Genomic DNA, 14,475 nt, shown 5'->3' on the forward strand with positions numbered 1-14,475 from the left:
TGATGATCCTAAGCCACTGCTAGTTTTACATATGCTATTCCAACATTTGTAATTCGCCAATACTCCCGAGAAACCGCTACAGCAAACAGGCCTAGTTCCAAGAGCCACTATGAAGCCAGCCCAAACATTTCAAGTTTTGTTAAATACCTGGTCATACTTAAAATAATTCAAGACAATATATTTTAAGGTGATCTTAATTCTCTGCTTCATTAATGAAAATCCAATATTACCAAGAAACAAAATCCGCCCTCATTTCAATCCTCTTACCCACACTCCTTATATCAAATGGAGTCCAAAAAGGATGTTGCGCTATTACGCTTTCTAGATGAAAACATAGGAGAAATTTTAAGTGATCTTGGGCTTGACAATGAGTTTTCAATACAACATCAAAAGCAAGGTACATTATTTGCACAGTATATCTTTTCCAACTCTTTTACTTTCAACCTTTTTTTACCATTGTTTTGTTTTTTTAATAAATTTTTAAAAATTAAAAAAAAGCAAGATACGTGAAAGAAAAAATTAGTTAAATTGAACTTCATTAAAATTTAAAACTTCAACTCTATGAAAGAAACTTAAGAGAATTAAAAAACAAAACAAGGTAGGAAAAAATATTTGCAAAATACATATCTAATAATGAACTGGTTTCCAAAATGTACAAAGAACACAACTCAACAATAAGAAAACAGGGACTTCCCTGGTGGTCCAGCGGTTAAGACTCCGCGCTCCCGGACTTCCCTGGTGGCGCAGTGGTTAAGGATCCGCCTGCCAATGCAGGGGACACAGGTTTGAGTCCTGGTCCGGGAAGATCCCACATGCCGCAGAGCAACTAAGCCAGTGCGCCACAACTACTGAGCCTGCACTCTAGAGCCCGCAAGCCACAAATACTGAAGCCCACACACTTAGAGCCCGTGCTCCTCAACAAGAGAAGCTACCGCAAAGAGAAGGCTGTGCGCCACAACAAAGAGTAGCCCCCACTCACTGCAACTAGAGAAAGCCCACGTGCAGTAACAAAGATCCAACTCAGCCAAAAAAAAAAAAAAAAAAAGACCCCGTGCTCCCAACACAGGGGGCCCGGGTTCGATCCCTGGTCAGGGGACTAGATCCCACACACCACAACTAGGAGTCCACATGCCGCAACTAAAGATCCCGCATGTCACAACTAAGACCCAGCACAGCCAAATAAATTTAAAAATAAATATTTTTTAAAAATCAGAAAACAAACCCCTCAATTATAAAATGGGCAAAAGATCTGAACAGATACCTCACCAAAGAAGATATTCAGATGGCATATGAAAAGATCAAACATCATTTGCCATTAAGTAACTGCAAATTAAAACAACGAGGGCCTTCCCTGGTGGCGCAGTGGTTAAGAGTTTGCCTGCCCATGCAGGGGACAGGGGTTCAATCCCTGGTCCAGGAAGATCCCACATCCTGCAGAGCAACTAAGCCCATGCACCACAACTACTGAGCCTGTGCTCTAGAGCCCCTGAGCCACAACTACTGAAGCCCGCGAGCCTAGAGCCCATGCTCTGCAACAAGAGAAGCCACCGCAATGAGAAGCCCGGACACCGCAACGAAGAATAACCCCCACTCGCCGCAACTACAGAAAGCCTGCATGCAGCAACGAAGACCCAACACAACCAAAGATAAATAAATTTTAAAAAATAAATAAAATAAAACAAAACAATGAGATACTAATATACACCTATTAGCATGGCTATGATTAAGAAAACTGGCAAGGATGTGAAGTAACGGCAACTCTCATTTCACTGCTGGTGAAAATCCAAAATAGTACAGCCACTCTGGAACATAGTTTGGCAATTTCTTACAAAGCTAACTATAGACTTACCACAGGATTCAGCAATCATGCTCACAGGTACTCGCCCAACTGATCTGAAAGCTTACGAATGCACAAAAACTCGCACTCGCAATTAGCAGCTTTATCCATAAGCACCCAAAACTTGAAGAAACCAAAATGTTCTTCAGTAGGGGAATGAATAAACAAACTGTAGTACACCCATACGATGGAACATTGTTCAGAAATTAAAAGATGAGCTATCTAAAATGAATCACTTTGCCATACAGCAGAAATTAACACAACATTGTAAATAAACTATAAACTATACTTCAATTAAAAAAAAAAAGAGCTATCAAGCCAAAAAAAGACTTGGATGAATCTTTAATGCCTACTGCTAACTGAAAGAAGCCAGTCTGAAAAGGCGACATGCTATAGAATTCCAATTAGATCATATTCTGAAAAAGGCAAAACTCTAGATACTAAAAACAAACAAAAAAAAAGTCAGTGGTTGTCAGAGGTTCAGGGGAGGGGGTCAGGTTGAATAGATAAGCACAGGGGACTTTCTTAGGCAGTGAAACCATTCTATATGATGCTATAATTATGGATACATGACACTATCCATCTTTCAAATCCCATAAAAAACTTTATAGCACAAAGAATGAATCTTCATGTATGAAAAAAAATTTTTTTTAATGTTTTTTTAAACTTATTTATTTATTTTTGGCTACATTGGGTCTTCGTTGCTGCGTGCAGGCTTTCTCTAGTTGCAGTGAAGGAGGTTACTCTTTGTTGCAGTGTGCAGGCTTCTCACTGTGGTGGCTTCTCTTGTGTGGAGCATGGGCCCTAGGTGTGCGGGCTTCAGTAATTGTGGCATGCAGGCTCAGTAGTTGTGGCTTGCGGGCTCTAGAGCACAGGCTCAGCAGTTGTGGCACACGGGCTTAGTTGCTCCGTGGCATGTGGGATCTTCCCAGACCAGGGCTCGAACCTGTGTCCCCTGCATTGGCAGGTGGATCCTTAACCACTGCGCCACCGGGGAAGCCCCATGTATGAAAATTTTAAAAAATCATTGAAGAGGTTGAGTGATCCAAGGATAGCACACAGGATGTGACAAAACAATCTAACTGTATTACAAATATACAAAACAACCTCACTGAACGGGGTGAAGGGAAAAGATGTTAACCTAAGTAACGCAGGAAAGTGAGTGGAGTCTGTAAAACCAGACTGTACAAAAGCACTGTTCAAGTTGAGTAAGTTGTTTCACATGAATACACAGGTTAACAATTCGGACACTGCTATATATGTATATCAGAAGTGAACAACTAAATGAATGGATTGTGGGAGCCACTTTCAGTGTTGGGTGTGTGAATTTTACAGATAAGCAAGGGAAAGAGACTAAAATAATCCTCATTGTAATGGGTGAGAGAGACTATAGTATGAATTCATGTTTATCTTAATATACAGAGGGTTACACAGAGAAGTATTTATAGATATGTGCATATATACCAGTTAGTATACACATATATATTTCCTTGCTCTGCCAGCTAAGAGGGCATACAAGAAACTGCTACACCCCAGTAGCAATAAATACACCTAGTAGCAAGGATCTTGGTTTCCAATATCATCTCCAATAAAAGGAAACAGTGTTCCTTGGCTGATTCTAGGATTAGGCAGGAAATATACAAGACGAGCCTGGAGCATCTTGTAGTGCCAGAAAGGGAAGTGTTCAAAACAAAAACAAAACACCCACACTGATGGGGGCTATGTCAAAGGAACACAAGAAAAAGCAATGGCCAAAGCTGGAACAATACAAGCAACAAAGTAAGTGGTACTGGATTATACCTCAAAGTATAAAATAAATGCCCATGAATCTATACAATACAAATATATTACTGAGTAAATAAATAAATGAGGAAGAGACAAATTTCCCATGAAGAAATATTCCAAGTAATGGATGTAGATACTCCATTGTCAAGGAGGTGGAACATAACCCCCCACTCCTTACGTGTGGGCTACACATAGTGATACTGATATCCTTCCAAAGAGCACAGTATGGAAAGGGGGAAAAACAAGAACTTTACAGTGGAGAAACCTAGCAAACACTACCTCAGCCAGGTGATCAAGGTCAACATCCAAAGTAATAGGTCATGTTGATAGTATGTACCCTTGATACAATGTGATGAAAACAGTACTTTAACCTCTGTGGTCTTCTTCCCAAAAATCCATATTCCCTCTCATCATGAGAAAAATATCAAAGAAATCCCAATAGAGGGACATGCTACAAAATAATCTGACCAGTAGTCCTCAAAATATGTCAAGGTCATCAAAAAACAAAGAAAATCTAAAAAACTGTCACAGCCAAGAGGAGCTTAAGGAGACATGATGACTAAATGTAATGTGGTATCATGGAACAGAAAAAGGGCAGCAAGTAAAAACAAAGGAAATCTGAATTAAATATGGGCTTTAGTTGGTAATTATTTATCAATATTGGTTCATTAATTATAATAAATGTACTATACTAATGTTAAGTTGTTAATAATGGCAGAAACTGGTTATGGGTTATATGGGAATACTCTGTACTATCTTTTTTTTTTTTTAATTTTTATTTATTATTTATTTATTATGTTTATTTTTGGCTGTGTTGGGTCTTCGTTTTTGTGTGAGGGCTTTCTCCAGTTGCGGCGAGTGGGGGCCACTCTTCCTCGCGGTTCGCGGGCCTGTCACTATCGCGGCCTCTCTTGTTGCGGAGCAGAGGCTCCAGATGCTCAGGCTCAGTAGTTGTGGCTCACGGGCCCAGTTGCTCCGCGGCATGTGGGATCCTCCCAGACCAGGGCCCGAACCCGTGTCCCCTGCACTGGCAGGCAGACTCTCAACCACTGCGCCACCAGGGAAGCCCTGTACTATCTTTACAATCTTCTTGTAGATCCAAAACTATTCTGTAAAAATTAGTTTATTTTGTTTTAAAAGATGTTCCATTATTATGCACCAAATGTGATTGATTTGCCAAAAACCAGTTACTGGCAGAATCAGGATCAGAGGCCAAGTTTCCTGTCTCCCAATACCTTACTTGGTAATTCTATACTGCTTTTGTCTTAGAAACACAAAATGATTTTTCACATTTTAGTGTCTAAAAAGATTTCAGAAGCTTTTTTCTCCCTTTAAAACCCTTCATTTGAGGACTTCCTTGGTGGCACATTGGTTAAGACTCCATGCTCCCAATGCAGGGGGCCCAGGTTCGATCCCTGGTCAGGGAACTAGATCCCACATGTATGCCACAACTAAGAGTTCACATGCCACAACTAAGGAGCCCACCTGCTGCACATAAGACCCGGCACAACCAAATAAAAATAAATTAATATTAAAAAAAAACCAAACAAACCTCTTCATTTGTCTTAACATTTACAGACTCCTAAGCAGGGAGCGTATTTCTCTGTTGTCACCCACTATTTCTAAGATTATCAATAGGAAATACGTAACAAGTAGCTCAACAACAAACCAATAATGCTTTTAAAAAACAAAGAGCACATCTCCCCCACCCCCAACTTGCCCAAGGCCACAGAGCAAGTGATTCCTAGATCTAGAATGCTCAGGAATAAAAGTGAATAAAGAAATTAGGTACCTTTAAACCAAGTAACTTTCCAGCAGTAAATAAACATTTACCACATTTTCTAAGTCCCTTCTACTTCACAGTTCATGCTCACTAAGCTACATTAGCTCTTCTAGTACAAGATTTCTCATATTCCTGAATGCCATTATAGCAGTTTCTCCCATACTTTTACTTTCTACTTGAAAGCCATCATTTTCTTGGTGCACTTCATTTCCTGGTTTTCTTCCAAGAGCCATTTTCTCGCTCTAATTTTTTTTATCACTGCAAGACTGTTACTCTACAGCAGTGCCCCTTTGAGCTAGGGTGCAAATGCTGGGTGGATGTCTAACTCATGACTAAGCTACTTAGTGCCACAAACCGTCTCACAGTAGGCCCATTTAAATTCCTGTCTTGGCCAAATTACAAATTACTTACAGGCACAGACCTCCAGGAGAGCCAGCAATTAAAAATCAAAACCATGAACAAGAAAATCTTTTAATATTTATGAGTCTACTGAAGTGAACTTTCCTTAAAAATACCCTTAAGTTATATGTAAATGTGAGTTTTGTGTGGCTTTATCTTACGATATCCCTTAACTAGAGCAAAGGCTAAGTCAATAAAACCAATACTATGAGGGCCAACACTATACAGTCCAAGTTCTGATTTCTGTTGATCCAGAACTTGATCTACAAATACAACTTACAATTTCTACGTTCTAGAGAAGTGAACAGACTGCACTTCCTTCAAATACTCATCAATAAATCTCTCAACTGGACTTATTTTTTTTGGCCCCACTGCACAGCTTGCAGGACCTTTGTTCCCCCACCAGGGATCGAACCCAGGCCCCAGCAGTGAAAGTGCCGAGTCCTAACCACTGGACCACCAGTGAATTCTCGCAACTGGACTTTTAATAAATGCTGGGTGGCAGAGTTCAAGATTGTTTTCTGGCAGTCACGACTAAACTGTCGGAATTCTACGTTACAAAGGGTTAAAGCAGAATATATCTGATGCCCATCAGAAAACCCAGCACATGTCAGAAACTAAATGAATGTTTGCTGATAGTGGTCAATTCCATGAGTGTCAACTAGTTACCAAGGATTTAAAAGAAAAAAAAAAAAGTCTCTAACCTTCAGGATCGATCTATATAGGGTGTCCTTAAAGTCTGGAAACATTGGGCTTCCCTGGTGGTGCAGTGGTTGAGAATCTGCCTGCCAATGCAGGGGACACAGGTTCGAGCCCTGGTCTGGGAAGATCCCACGTGCCGCGGAGCAGCTGGGCCCGTGAGCCACAATTACTGAGCCTGCGTGTCTGGAGCCTGTGCTCCGCAACAAGAGAGGCCGCAATAGTGAGAAGCCCGCGCACCGTGATGAAGAGTGGCCCCCGCTTGCCACAACTACAGAAAGCCCTCGCACAGAAACGAAGACCCAACACAGACATAAATAAATACTTTAAAAAAAAATCTATTAAAAAAAAGTCTGGAAACATAAAAAGTATTTGCCCATGTTTTCAGAGTTTATGAATATTCTGTAGTATTAGTTCTATTAATCAAATGTTGGGGGTTTTGGGAGGATAATATCAAAATAAACTCATAACCTTTTATCTAACTAAGAAAAAAATGTGCATAGGTATGTTAGTACCACTTAACGCTCTAGCTTGAGTATTTTCCTTCTATTAAAAAAGTGTCAAAAAAGTAAAAATTTCAAAAATGAATTAGTGTCATGATAAAATTGCACATAACTATGTACACACAAGGGCATATAAAACCTGGAGACATCTGAATAAGGTCTGTAGACTGTACCAGTGCAATTTTTTCCTAGTTCTGATATTTTACAATAGTTATCTATCTATACTACTATTGGGGGAAGCTGGGTGATGGGCACAAGAGACCTCTCTGTACTATTTTGCAACTTTCTGCGGGCCTATAATTATCTCAAAATTAAAAGCTTCTTTTAAAAAATTTATTACTGGATCAGTATAGATGGTTCTTTAGACTTGATCAAAGTTGTCTAGAAACCAACTTTAAATTCTAAAGCATAGAAGTACAAAGGAAGACTCAGAAATGAGTTGGATTAGAAATGTGAACCTCTTACTCCCTTCCTTCCAGTTAATAAGTGTTTTGTTTTTAATAATAAAATATAATTATCAACCTATATCCAAGTCAGAGAAGCTCTACCCCCTGGGATCACATAGACAAATGTACACAAAGCCAAGAAAACAGAAGCTAAACATATGCACATTTGTAATATACATTTATAAATAATACAAATGACTTCTGACTTGCTTCTCAGTTTGCCAAGGACAGAGCAAAAAGCCCAGTTCTCAAAATCTGAGTCAGGATTCTTCAAGAGAAACTAATGTACTCACCTTTAATGTTTCAGTTCACTCTGTTAACTTTTCAAAGAGTGAATTTATCTTGAATTCTAGAGATGGAAGTTTTCTATTTTAAAAACTGATGATTCAGAAAATGAACTCCTTATACAAAAGGCAGTATGGTGTATGTGATGGTGTGAACTGTCAAGTCAGAGAAAGCTGGGTTCTAGACTTTCCTGATCCTCTTTGTGGCCTTGGTCAGCTTATTGAATTTCCATGAGTCTTTTTTCCCTATTTTATAATGTAGCTAGTAGTATTAGTGGCTCAAAGGCTTGCTGTGAAAATATAAAAAGATAATACAAAGTCTATCAGAGTCCAGTACCTCATAGGAGTTCCCAAATGGTTTGTTCTTTGACACAAAATTAGTACAACCACAGTGAATACATTTTCAATTCCCAGAATGGGCCAAAAGGTGTAACTGTGCCTGTACACCTCCTGTATTTCAACAAAGCTGAATGCTTTTATGTAACAAGAAAAACTAGCTTTCCTCTGATTATATTCTATGATTTCATCTTTAACTCTTCCTTGCAACGGGTGTATATACAATTACAGCATTTGGACAGGGAAATATCCCTGTTTATCTGTGATTTTATTTTTTCCTGCTCTGCCACCAATTTTCTTTATGAATTCTCCCAAATTTAACTTATTTTTGGTTAATAATTCTGTTCTCAGCACACATTCTAAAAACACTCCATATTATTTTACTATACACATTCAATAATGTACGAGACTTCAACTGAACACAAAATATTCTCTTTAACGGAAACAGACACATTCTGCATTGAATTTTAACAAATCCAAAATTGATCAACTTTAGGAATGGGCAAATGCTAAAGAAATATTACATTTGTCACCTCTCATTGGCAGAATCTTTATGCTCAGTAAGGGTCCATTCAGAAAGAAAAATCTTTAAAACAAAGGGAGGCTCAAATTATTTTTAAATTAAATTTAAACTTTAATATTTTCAAGTTTGTCTAGTTTTGCATCTATTTTCTTAAAAGATACCGGTCTACGGTTTTATGAAGTCTTTGTCTGGTTTGGTATCAGGGTAATATTGGCCTCATAGAATGAGTTGGAAAGTGTTCTCTCTTGTATTTTTGGAAGAGTTTGTGAAGGACTAGTGTTAATTCTTCCCTAAGTATTTGGTAGAATTCACCAGTGAAGCCATTTGGTTCTGGGCTTTTCTTTGTGAGACTTTGTTCCTTAAAAGTAGTTAGGAAATTTCACCTCTAATTCCTTTAATCCATGAGAAATTAGAAAGAGGAACAGAAGGAATCCCACAGAAGGGATTATTTGTCTCTTAAGAGGGCTGAGGAAGTTCCTTTCTATTCCTAGTTTATTGAGTGCTTCTATCATGAAAGGGCGTTGCACTTTATCAACTGCAATGATCATGCGGTTTTTGTCCTTTATTAATGCAGTATATTACATTCTTTATTATAGTTTGGTGAACCAACCTTACATTTCTGGGATAAATCCCACTTGGTGGTGGTGTATAATTCTTTTTTTTTATTTTTTAAATTTTATTTACTTTTGGCTGCATTGGGTCTTCGTTGCTGCACGCGGGCTTTCTCTAGTTGCAGCAAGTGGAGGCTACTCTTTGTTGCAGTGCGCAGGCTTCTCATTGCAGTGGCTTCTCGTTGCAGAGCACAGGCTCTAGGTGCTCGGGCTTCAGCAGTTGTGGCACTCAGGCTCAGTAGTTGTGGCGCACGGGCTTAGTTGCTCCGCGGCATGTGGGATCCTCCCAGACCAGGGCTCAAACCCGTGTCCCCTGCATTGGCAGGCAGATTCTTAACCACTGCGCCACCAGGGAAGCCCTATAATTCTATATGTTGCTGGATCCCATTTGCTAGCATTTTGAGGATTTCTGCATCTATTTTCTTAAGGGATACTGTTCTATGTTTTTCTTTTCCTGTGAAGTCTGTCTGGTTTTGGTATCATGGTAAGATTGGCTTCATAGAATGAGTTGGGAAGTGTTCCCTCTTCTATTTTTTAGAAGAGTTTGTGAAGGATTGGTGTTAAAACCATTTGGTTCGGGGCTTTCCTTTGTGGAATTTTACCTCTTAAAAGAAGTTAGGAAATTTCACCTCTAATTCCTTTGATCATGAGAAATTAGAAAGAAGAACAGGAGAAGTGACCTAGCTGGTGTTCTAGGTTTCTGGGGGGAATTTTTTTTTTTTGGCCACGCCGCACAGCTTGTGGGATCTTAGTTCCCCAACCAGGGATCGAACCCCGGCCCCCTGCAGTGGAAGTGCTGAGTCTTAACCACTGGACTGCCAGGGAATTCCCAAAATTGATTTTTTTAAAAAGGCAGTGTGTAATAAAAAATTAGGCAGTCTTTCTTTCATGTAGGCTATCCATTCATCTGTTAATATACCCTTTTATTTTTAAAATATTTATTTATTTATTTATTTATTTTGGCTGCGCCAGGTCTTAGTTGCAGCACGCAGAATCTTCACTGCGGCATGCGGGATCTTTTAGTTGCGGCATGCATGTGGGATCTAGTTCCCTGACCAGGGATCAAACCCGGGCTCCCTGCATTGGGAGCACAGAGTCTTAACCACTGGACCACCACGGAAGTCCCAATATACCCTTTAAAAAATGTTAAGTCTTACCTTAGATTGTCTAATTTAACCCTCAGAAGAACCCCGGGAAGTTCTATCATCACCATGTGACACACGACAAAACTAAGGCTAAGAGAAGTTACATAAGCTGTCCAAGGTCACAGTTAGACATAGAATAGTGTTATGAGCAGGAACTCAGAAGTCACAATCCCTAATCGGCTACTTAATAACTTCAGGGTCTCAGTTTCTTCATCTCTAAAATGAGAATAACAACACTATGTACTTCTTAGGATTGCTATATAAACAAAATGCATGTTAAGTGTTTATGTCAGTACTTGGCTTACAGTAAATGCAACATTAGCAGTGATACCTACTATTACTAGGTATTGCCCAGTGACACCATTTAAGTTTTGATGGTTCTAAAACCCTGAGTTTTAAGGCAATAAGAAATTTGAAGTCTTAACATTGAAAAGGAACCACTTAAAAGGAATTTGATTCCAGTCACAGATAACCATTTTAATACTACTACTTTCTGTCCCTCTGATATTACTACATGTGCATCTAGTCAAAATATAGAAGCACTTAAAGGGGGAAAAAAAGTACATAAAATTCAAAGTGGTCTTTATTGTAAATGATCATCCACTTAAAAACAGATATATACTACTGCCTAGTTTACAGTTCTGAATTTTGCTTTTCACTGACAGGAACATTAAAATCTATTTTTCCATAGCACTTTCTTTTCTCCTATAAACTAAGTAGGTTTAAGATGTGGATACGCAAAACATTGCTGAAGATTCTAAGTTATTTAAAAAACAAAATTCTCCAAATAATTTTCACAGCTCACAGTTAAGCTTAATTTAAAGGCACATCTGTGTTAGTTAACAAAGCATTCAACCTACACTTTACTGACAAAGTCCTACGGTAAGCTATATAGGTTATAACTATGTTCACGCACTTTTATTATTTCCTAGGAGTTGTTATGAGCTGCCAATTCTATTTGCACAGTTCATTATGCCATTCAAAGTAATTTCATGTTCACCATCTTATTTGTCCCTCCTGGTAAGGTATCCAGGGCTCTCTTCATTCCCATTTTAAAGAGGTGAAAACCGACGTAGTTCATTAAGCTAGTTACCATGCTGGGCCTGCAATTCAAGTCTCTTGAGCCTGCATTTATGCTTACCAACTGTCACTTCATCCCCTTAAGCTATCTCTCAGGGCAAAGTGAACTCTGTAACTGAAAGGATGCAAGAGCATGATTGCCAAAACTGCAGCAACAACTTCCGTCAAAACGTTTACCCCTCGAGGTCCTTGAAAGATAATGTGCTAGTTGAAACTGCTGAGTTAAGATAGTAAGGTAGGAAGGGATGCTAACACCCATTATCAGATAGGTCAGAAAATTTGTTGTGCGACACATTTACTCCAATACAAAGTTCATTCTGGCCATCTCACAATCAGTTCCCCCGCTTATTTGCTTGTGTACCCTGGGTGGTGCACAGAACTCCCCACACCATCTTTTACCTCTGCTCTAACTATAGCAAATGTACAATTCAGCAGTGATTTTATTCATGGCCCTTGAACAGCACTGTCAAAAGACTGAGATACAGAATGATTTTAAGATCAATACAGTTCCTCCCTTAAAAAAAACTAAACCAAAAAAAATAAAATCCTCCCCCCAACCCACCAACTCTACTTATTAATACATTAAGCAAAATGTTCCATTTCCTAAATTAGACGTAAAGAGCCTAACTGTGGCTCACCTTTGTCCTCCCAACCTTTTAATATTCAGCTCAGTTTAACTTCCTTCAGCCAGCATTCACTTGTGTCATGCCCAGCAGTTAATCCACTAAATCAGTTTCTTCCTCCTATCTCCATAAATGTGACTTTAGGTCCCAGGACTTAACCAACTCAAAAAGTAGGATGCTGGTGTAGTGGACCAACATCATTCAGACGATAACAATTTATTTCAATCGTTTATCAAGCAGTTAAAGTCCTTTTTTATACACAATTTAATTCTAACAACTCCACCAGGTATTATATCCATTATTTGAGAGAACTGGGGCACAAAGGGGAAGTAAATTGTCCAAGTTCACGTAGCAACAAATGGCTGATGAAGGACTTGAATCAGGGCTTAGCCTTAACAACTACACCAAATCTGCCTCAACAGTAATTCCAACGTGATCATAAAATTAATCGCATGACCTTGAGCCAATCATTCAGAGCTCTGGGCCTCAGTTTCCTCCACTGTAAAACAACCTGCCCACAGAGAGCTTTTGGGAGCTTTCCTACTTTAAAAATACTGTGAATTTACTAGCTTACTTACACCCCATCCCCGAATAGATGTAAACGTTAGGACTGAAATTTTTCAACCACTGCGTGTTCTAGCACATTCTCCATACTCGTCAGGCTACCAGAGTCCAGTCTTCACTTTGTGGTTTTAATTTTCAAATACTGAAGCTGTAATGCTAATCCTAAACATTCCCTCTCGGCCCACTATCATCCTTCCCCACTACTAGGGATACCGACTAGGCCCGGTCCTATTCCAGACCTTTACCCGGTTACACCAGAACACCTCGCAGGTTCACAAGCAGCCAACAACAGGTTTAAGAAAGCCCCAGAAGCAAAGCCAGAAGGGGCAGTTAGCTTTCCCAGAGATCAAGAGAGGCTCTAGGGCACCTGCCACGCCTCCCGACCCCGCCGGCGCGGCTTGGGCCTGGCTCCCCAACTCAGGCGGCCCAGGTTCGGGGCTCGCCCCTCACGGCCCGAGCGTCCGCCTGGGCCTGAGCTCTCGAAACCCAGCCGGACCCCTCGGCCCCGGCCACGCCCGGCTCCTCGGGCCCTCGGCCGCGGCGCCGCGTACCCAGGCCCCCAGGGGTCCTCACAGGCCCGAGAACATGATCAGGCCTCCCGTCTCACCTCGAGCCTCAGGGGGACCGCCGGCGGCACCCGCGCCTCCTCCCGCCCGCACACCTGGCCCCGCGCTGCAGTAAAGACAGCGGCTGAGGCAGCACAACCGTCACGTGCTGCAAAACCAAGAGGCCTTGACTGCCGCGACCGCCGCGCGAGCGAGCCTCACTGCACGAAGCCCGGCCCTGCGTCCGCCCCTCGCTCCTGAGTAGCTGCGGCCAGCGCTAAATCCCGCCCCCCCGCGCAAGCTCCGGGATTCGGTTGGTTGATGAGACCATCGCTCTCTGCACTTTCCCATACGCCCCCTAGGGCTATTCTTCGTGGAGTGTGGGGATTGGCTGGGAGTGAGGCAGGAAGTGGCCGTTGGTTGGGCGGGAGGGAAGGGGTCGGGCTGCGGCAGACTGGAGTACCGCCCGGGGCGCGCGCCCTGAGGCGGGGCCGGCCGGGCCGGCGTTCCCGCGCCCTGTTGCCCTCGTTCCTTACTGGGCCCGCTGCCCTGCGTTGCATCCTGGTCGCTGTGGTTTCGACCCCTCCTGGGCCTGGACCCGGGTCTCGGGGTCTGGTATCCCGTTTCCTTCTCTGGAGGGGCAAATGATAGCTGGCAAGAAGGAGTGGGAAGTCCGGTGAGATATCGGGAAGGGCCTGGTCCCCAATGCAGCGAGTGCGCGGCGCTGACGGAACCCGTCACGGCTCCGTAAGTCTGGCCTGAGGTCGACTGCACCACGCTGTGTAACCAGGCGCCACCGTTCCTGCAGAGTCACTGCTCTGGGCCCAGCAGCCTGAGGCCACCCTGTTACCCAACATCAAATACAGTCCAGAACACTACCCTCCAAGGTTATTTCAACTTTCAATTTGTCATGTTTCCTTAAGTAACATTAGACATAGAGGGCACAAAAATACACTGACAACAGGATTGAAAGAAAAGGATGGTGCAATGGAAAAATTTCAAACACACCACAATTTTTGTAACTCACTTTTAGCACATCTTCAGTTTTCAGTATACTGAGAACATCAGAAAATGGAAGTGGTTTATGGTTTTTCTAGACCTTTATAAAAGGTCCTGGTCTCTGTCTTCCATTTGTTTGGATACCCAAAGGCTGAATGCTAGGCTGGGAAAAACTAGAATCAGTAGGTGTATCAACTACCCCAGGAGCCAGCTTTATTCCCTCCTGCCATCTGGAAGGGAAAATGAAAAGTCAAGAGTTTGGTGTTTGCATGAGTTTCGTATTCTCCAACTCTCATCCCCCAAATTTGTGTTA

At 41.5% G+C, this 14,475-nt stretch overlaps 1 protein-coding gene across 1 annotated transcript in view; it reads right to left on the reverse strand.

The window, feature by feature from the left end:
* CANX (calnexin) overlaps positions 1–13,401 on the reverse strand; it is a 33,326-nt gene extending 19,925 nt beyond the window's left edge. Inside the window, exon 1 of the mRNA XM_007169862.2 lies at positions 13,226–13,401. The gene's annotated coding sequence lies outside the window, so the exon portion shown is untranslated. The remainder of the gene's footprint in view (positions 1–13,225) is intronic.
* Positions 13,402–14,475: the final 1,074 nt, after the last annotated feature.

This window comes from Balaenoptera acutorostrata, chromosome 2 (assembly GCF_949987535.1).
Source record: "Balaenoptera acutorostrata chromosome 2, mBalAcu1.1, whole genome shotgun sequence".
NCBI classification, from domain to species: domain Eukaryota; kingdom Metazoa; phylum Chordata; class Mammalia; order Artiodactyla; family Balaenopteridae; genus Balaenoptera; species Balaenoptera acutorostrata.